The sequence below is a fragment of the Periplaneta americana genome, chromosome 17 (assembly GCF_040183065.1).
Source record: "Periplaneta americana isolate PAMFEO1 chromosome 17, P.americana_PAMFEO1_priV1, whole genome shotgun sequence".
NCBI classification, from domain to species: domain Eukaryota; kingdom Metazoa; phylum Arthropoda; class Insecta; order Blattodea; family Blattidae; genus Periplaneta; species Periplaneta americana.
In genome coordinates this window covers 134,908,359-134,915,611 of record NC_091133.1, presented here as the reverse complement: position 1 = coordinate 134,915,611, position 7,253 = coordinate 134,908,359, and positions in this window count along the sequence as shown.

The window sequence follows — 7,253 nt, the reverse complement described above, 5'->3', positions numbered from 1 at the left end:
TGAAAGTAAATATACATTACACTATGATATTGTCAAAAGAATGTGAAAAGCATTTATTCTCCTGTCTTTTATAAGCATTTGTGATTAATTACACAGTGTTAATGGTGGAAATAAGCATGTAGCAATTTTAATTTGTTCATTTATCCTATTGGTCGTCTTTAGGAAGTGCAGTTACAGTACCGAATTGCAATTTACCTACTACAAGATACATTCTCAGTGTCTCAAACGTAAATCTTTTTCGGTTATCTGCCAAAGTTTGTACTGTGGAAAGCTGCGTTCTACGTCGCATGACGAGATAGGAGCAAAACGAAAAATCCTAACATCATTGCAGTCTCTAGGACACAGTCCTTTATTCTCGGGTGACTCTATGTCCACTAATTTGCTGTTTATGTTACACAATGTTCCATATCCGTTATTTTTACATAAAATTGATTTTCACTTCTGCTTTACACGTTCAGTACCCGGTGTACTTGGTGTCTCATTAATTCTCTGCGTCATTTTATAAATTAATTTGAGGGCTTCCGGCATCTCTTGCTCTGACTTTTCTAACCGTGTAATAGTTTCAGACACAGTTTGTATGAAAACCAAATTATTCGTCAGAACCTTCAAATTCAGAGCGTTTTCCTTTGCGTATTTGTTGGCAATCATTCTACAGTACCCCACCCACTGTACGCTTTACCACTATACTCAGTACGCCGTTATGCGGATTTCCCACTGAACTGCTCTATCGGGTCCTAAGTCTCGAAGCCTGGACATCATTAAAATAATCTTTTACTCCGCGCGTCCCAATTCGCTATTGTTACAATGCGTCATTAACAAAAGTATTCCTAAAGTCGCTCATAGAAGGAGACTGAACGATTGCAAAGCCAATGGCATGGAAAACGTAAGTATTCCGAGAAAATGTGTCTTTAGTCACTTTGCCCATCACATCTGAAAGCATCTTCTGAAAATGGCTGTAGAGCAGCCGTGGCGAAAACGTCATCGTGCGCCGATCCACTGTGTAACCTGTAACGTGCATAGCACCTATGGGGGGAGGCGGACACCCGAAGGGGAAGTGAAGCAACTGTCTGACTTATTAACGGATTTTCATTTTCCTTACGTCAAGCACTTAAATATAATTTTACACAGTACAAGGCTACAAACTAATGTTTAGTACGTGTAACGAAGAAAGAAATGAACAATATCACAACCTAAAATTAACTGTCTTCAGAATGTCTCTGCGACAGAGTTTCAAAATCAGGAATTATGTCACTTACTGCCAGTCGTAGTTGATCACGAAGGTATTTGTCTGTCAGTCGTGATCTAAATTTGGTTTTTACTATTTTCATTGTTGGAAATAATTTTTCACAAACGTAATTTGTAGCGAACATGGCTTCAACAGAGAAAGCGAAAGAACGAAGCTTCGGATATTTATTTTTGGCAAAGATTTGAAAAGTTCAGCATTTGTCAAGTCCTTACATCTAGCTTTCATTTGACATCACATAGTAAATCAGTGAGTTCAAATTGAAGATCTAACCGCATTATTCGTACATCTGCTGAAAAAGGGTCGACGTACAGAGATGATGATGATGATGATGATGATGATGATGACGATGATATTATTATTTATTATTATTATTATTATTATTATTATTATTATTATTAAAAAAGGTCGAATTTATCAGTGATAGGTTATCATATTTAGTACTTAAGGGTAGATGGTGCGACATCATAGTTATAAATGCTCACGCCCCTACAGAAGAGAAAGACGACTATATAAAGGATAGCTTCTATGAGGAATTGGAACATACTTTTGATCAGTTCCCTAGATATCATATGAAAATTTTATTGGGGGATTTCAACGCTAAAGTAGGACGGGAGGATATTTTTAGACCAACTATTGGAAAAGAGAGCCTACACGCAATTAGTAGTGACAATGGAGTTAGATTAGTCAACTTTGCCACATCGAAAAATTTAATTGTCAAAAGTACAACATTCCCCCATAAGGATATACATAAATATACTTGGACTTCTCCAGATGGATTGACACACAACCAAATAGATCACATCTTGATAGATAAACGGAGACATACTAGTATAGTAGATATTCGAACTTTCAGGGGTGCAGACTGTAATTCTGACCATTATTTGGTGATTGGAGAATTAAGAGAAAGATTATCAGTAGCCAAGCGAGTAGAGCAACAAGTTAATATTACTAAATTCAATGTTTTGAAATTAAAGGACGAGGAAGCTAAGCAAAATTATCAGGTCGAAATTTCGAATAGGTTTGCCACTTTAGAAAGTTCCGACGAAGTTGAGAAAGAATTAGATGTTAATAGCGTGTGGGAAAATATCAGAGATAGTATCAAAATTGCAGCTGAGCAGAGCATAGGTTATTATGAAACTAAGAAAAAGAAACCGTGGTTTGATGAAGATTGTTGCATGGTAGTAGAAAGAAGGAAACAGGCAAAATTGAAATTCTTACAGGATCCAGTTGAGGAGAAGAGAGATAATTATTTCAATGAAAGACGGGAAGCAAGTCGTACACTTAGGAATAAAAAGAGAGGTTACTTGAAGGAAAAACTGAATGAGGTAGAAACAAATAGTAAGAATAAAAACATTCGAGATTTATATAAGGGTATAAAGGAATTTAAGAACGGATATCAGCCAAGGGTAAACGTGATCAAGGATGAGAATGGTGACTTGCTTGCAGACTCTCCATCAATCCTAAACAGATGGAAAAACTATTTTGCGCAACTACTAAATGTACATAGGCCAAATAGAAATGATCGGGACGAAATTGAAATACAAACTGCTGAGCCATTTATACCCGAACCCACGCTTTCAGAAGTCGAAATTGCGATAGAAAATCTGAAAAAGTACAAGTCTCCAGGTATCGATCAAATTCCAGCAGAATTAATACAAGAGGGTGGAAGTGCATTATATAGCGAAATTTATAAACTTGTACTTGCTATTTGGGAAAAGGAAATTGTACCAGAACAATGGAAGGAGTCCATAATTGTACCTATTTTTAAAAAGGGGGACAAAACCAACTGTGGTAACTTTCGAGGAATATCACTTTTGTTGACGTCGTACAAAATTTTGTCCAATATTCTTTTGAGGAGATTAACTCCGTACGTAGATGAAATTATTGGGGATCATCAGTGCGGTTTTCGGCGTAATAGATCGACTATTGATCAGATTTTTTGTATTCGGCAGATAATGGAGAAAAAATGGGAGTATAAGGGTACAGTACATCAGTTATTCATAGATTTCAAAAAGGCTTATGACTCGGTTAAGAGGGAAGTATTATATGATATTCTTATTGAATTTGGTATTCCCAAGAAACTAGTTCGATTAATTAAAATGTGTCTCAGTGAAACATACAGCAGAGTCCGTATAGGTCAGTTTCTATCTGATGCTTTTCCAATTCACTGCGGGCTAAAGCAGGGAGATGCATTATCACCTTTACTTTTTAACTTCGCTTTAGAATATGCCATTAGGAAAGTTCAGGATAACAGGCAGGGTTTGGAATTGAACGGGCTACATCAGCTTCTTGTCTATGCAGATGACGTGAATATGTTAGGAGAAAATACACAAACGGTTAGGGAAAACACGGAAATTTTACTTGAAGCAAGTAAAGCGATCGGTTTGGAAGTAAATCCCGAAAAGACAAAGTATATGATTATGTCTCGTGACGGGAATATTGTACGAAATGGAAATATAAATATTGGAGATTTATCCTTCGAAGAGGTGGAAAAATTCAAATATCTTGGAGCAACAGTAACAAATATAAATGACACTCGGGAGGAAATTAAACGCAGAATAAATATGGGAAATGCGTGTTATTATTCGGTTGAGAAGCTCTTATCATCCAGTCTGCTGTCCAAAAATCTGAAAGTTAGAATTTATAAAACAGTTATATTACCGGTTCTTCTATATGGCTGTGAAACTTGGACTCTCACTCTGAGAGAGGAACATAGGTTAAGGGTTTTTGAGAATAAGGTGCTTAGGAAAATATTTGGGGCTAAGCGGGATGAAGTTACAGGAGAATGGAGAAAGTTACACAACACAGAACTGCACGCATTGTATTCTTCACCTGACATAATTAGGAACTTGAAATCCAGACGTTTGAGATGGGCAGGGCATGTAGCACGTATGGGCGAATCCAGAAATGCATATAGAGTGTTAGTTGGGAGACCGGAGGGAAAAAGACCTTTAGGGAGGCCGAGACGTAGATGGGAGGATAATATTAAAATGGATTTGAGGGAGGTGGGGTATGATGATAGAGACTGGCTTAATCTTGCACAGGATAGGGACCGATGGCGGGCTTATGTGAGGGCGGCAATGAACCTTCGGGTTCCTTAAAAGCCATTTGTAAGTAAGTAAGTATTATTATTATTATTATTATTATTATTAACATCTAAATTTTAATGTTTCATGAGTGGCATGTAGTATAATGCCGTTCTATGTTATACAACCGTTTTCCTCGTAATACTTGTGAACAAATCATACATTTAATATTCCCATCATTTTGACAGCAAAAAAATGCGTCCTCCCATCCTGCTTGGTTTCGAGAGAGACATATGCCACTCGCAGGTCAGAGACAAATACAAATGGAACGGAGTTTGACTCCAGTGAGTGAGAGGGTGGGGGTTGGGGGAGGTTAGAAGCAAAAGAAATGCATAACTCTCACTGCGAGCCACAATGTCCTCACGAGTCACATTCTCGCCACGGCTGATATAGAGACATGTTAAGGAGAATTCTGCAGTCGAATGAAGCCACCATCAGTTGTTATGCGAAGAAGTGAACATCTTGTACTTAGTTCAGTTATGTTTGTGAAGTAATTATTAAGACAGTTTTCATCGCGGCATTGTACATCATCCAACGTTAACCAGGACATGCGTGCAGGAACTTACCGACAACTGTTGTCGAACTGCCACACCGCAAGCTGGACAACAGCGTCGGGAGAGAAAGTACCACAAGACAGATACAAAAAAGAAAGCAGAACATTTATTTATAATAATCATCATCCGTGTTATTTACATGTATTTACTTATTTACTCTTGGGTGTAACTTCCAATTGAAAACAATATTCCCGGACTCGTCACACTGTCCGGTGATATGTAACTGATTGTGCCACACTTGGATTATTACTAATTTTGTGACCTTCAGACCTTTAAAATACTACTGAATGAAACAGCAACAAAAATTACCAAAAACTCTTGCACATTTAGTAAACACTTAATCATTTTACAAAGAAAGAAAGTCGGTACCGTACGGAATTCAGATATATATGAGCTAAGTGCAGAGTACCATGTTATCATGTCCACAGGATAATTGAAAACAACACTGTAACCCGGGCTTGACGATGTCGAATGGAACTACACGTTACGACTCGAAAGCAATCCTTATTTTCAAAGTACGCGTGTCTATAATAAAAAGCACTTCCCGAGATCGGATCTACGTCTTGTGCAAGTATCGCTACACTTGGAGTATGTGACCTACACTCAGCTGGGTCGGTCGGAAAGTAAAGGCTAATCTACGAAGAACTCAGAGAAGTTACGAAGCTCAAGTCTTTGTGACACGAATCAGCTTCGCTAGGCTGTATACACACGGAACATTAATCGGGGACAAGGGCGATCTCCAACAACTCAAACTCTTTGACATGCTTTGGTCTAGTACGTTAAAATCTAAGAAGGCGTTGAATGTCTGGATATCGCTACTCCTTCCGTATAATCTGCCGTTTTCCGCTGTGCCCAAACACCAATCGTAGCTAGATTTTAAGAAATTATTGCAATATAAAATAGTCCCTCCATATTCATTTTGACGAAGTTTTAAAATTAACATAAAGTACCCTGCATATATGTGACGTCACTGCCATTTTACAATACAATCGACCGATCGAGAGCTACTGATACGAAACAACGACCAAACGCTCCGCCACTACTCTAACTGCAAACATTTTGGTCAGTTTTGTTTAAAACAACGAGGCTATATCTTAGAAGTTATGGCAGTGGAATTTGGCCTTTCTTTCCCCCAGCATGACTAGCTTCTTTGTCCATTATAACATATATACACATTTCGATAATTTTGTACATTCTCTTAGATTGCAGTCGTTGTTATTCGCTACATAGTTATAGTATTCCTAGGTGAGTACTGCTCACTTGACGTTAAAATAGTATGTACACTTGCTGTGTAGGCTTACGGAAACTATCACCAAACATCTGTTCTCACATGATTGGTTCTATAGTAAATAATCACTTATATCACATTGTTAACGCGATGGGGCCGTCACGATCTCCGGACCCCACCAGACGCGTGCACGACTACGACACCCATAAATGATGTTATGTACAGAACTGTTCCGCCACTCCGTGTTTCCTAACTACAATAGATACAAAATTGAAAGAGTTTATCTTTTAGATCAGTCGATAGATTCGAAGACGTGCTCTATAGTCAGCCCTTAAAACTCCTGTGAGGAAAAGGTTTACAAGAGACACACAGATTAGGCAATATTTTCGAGATTATTTGATAATCATTATGTATAAAAATTCTTTCATATAACACACACACATCTGAGATTGTTCTTTCTGAGTTGTGATGTTTTGTACCACCAAGTTGTATAGACAGGCTACGTGCTTCGTTAGTGCCTACAAGTGTCACACACCCAATTATCGTGATATAAAAATTAATAAATAGCATTGCTTTGTAATTCTTGTTGACATGAAGTTGATCACACAAACCAAATCCTCGTGTTTTCTACGAGCCTACTACACATACACGAATGAGGCACTACCTGATTCGGGGGGGTTGGGGACATCGCTAAACCTACAAGCCAGAGATTTACATATTGACGAGATCACACCGCGGCGATATGCTCGTCGTTGATCGTGACCACTCCACTACGCAGTAACAGCGCCTGCATTTCGCGGTGGTAAACCTGTGGCACAGAGCAAAGGAAGTGTCCGACTTAATGGTTAGGCATTAAAGGGCTGATGTATCTCCACAAAACTGCAAAGAGAAAAGCCAGAACTTCTGTTTGGATCCAAGCATTATATTGCAGCCCATGTCATGTGAAGCTAGGGTCAAATGCATAGGACTGCTGTTTTTTTAGGTTATTTTACGACGCTTTATCAACAGCTCAGGTTATTTAGCGTCTGAATGAAATGAAGGTGATAATACCAGTGAAATGAGTCCGGGATCCAGGACCGAAAGTTACCCAGCATTTGCTCATATTGGGTTGAGGGAAGACCCCGGAAAAAACCTCAACC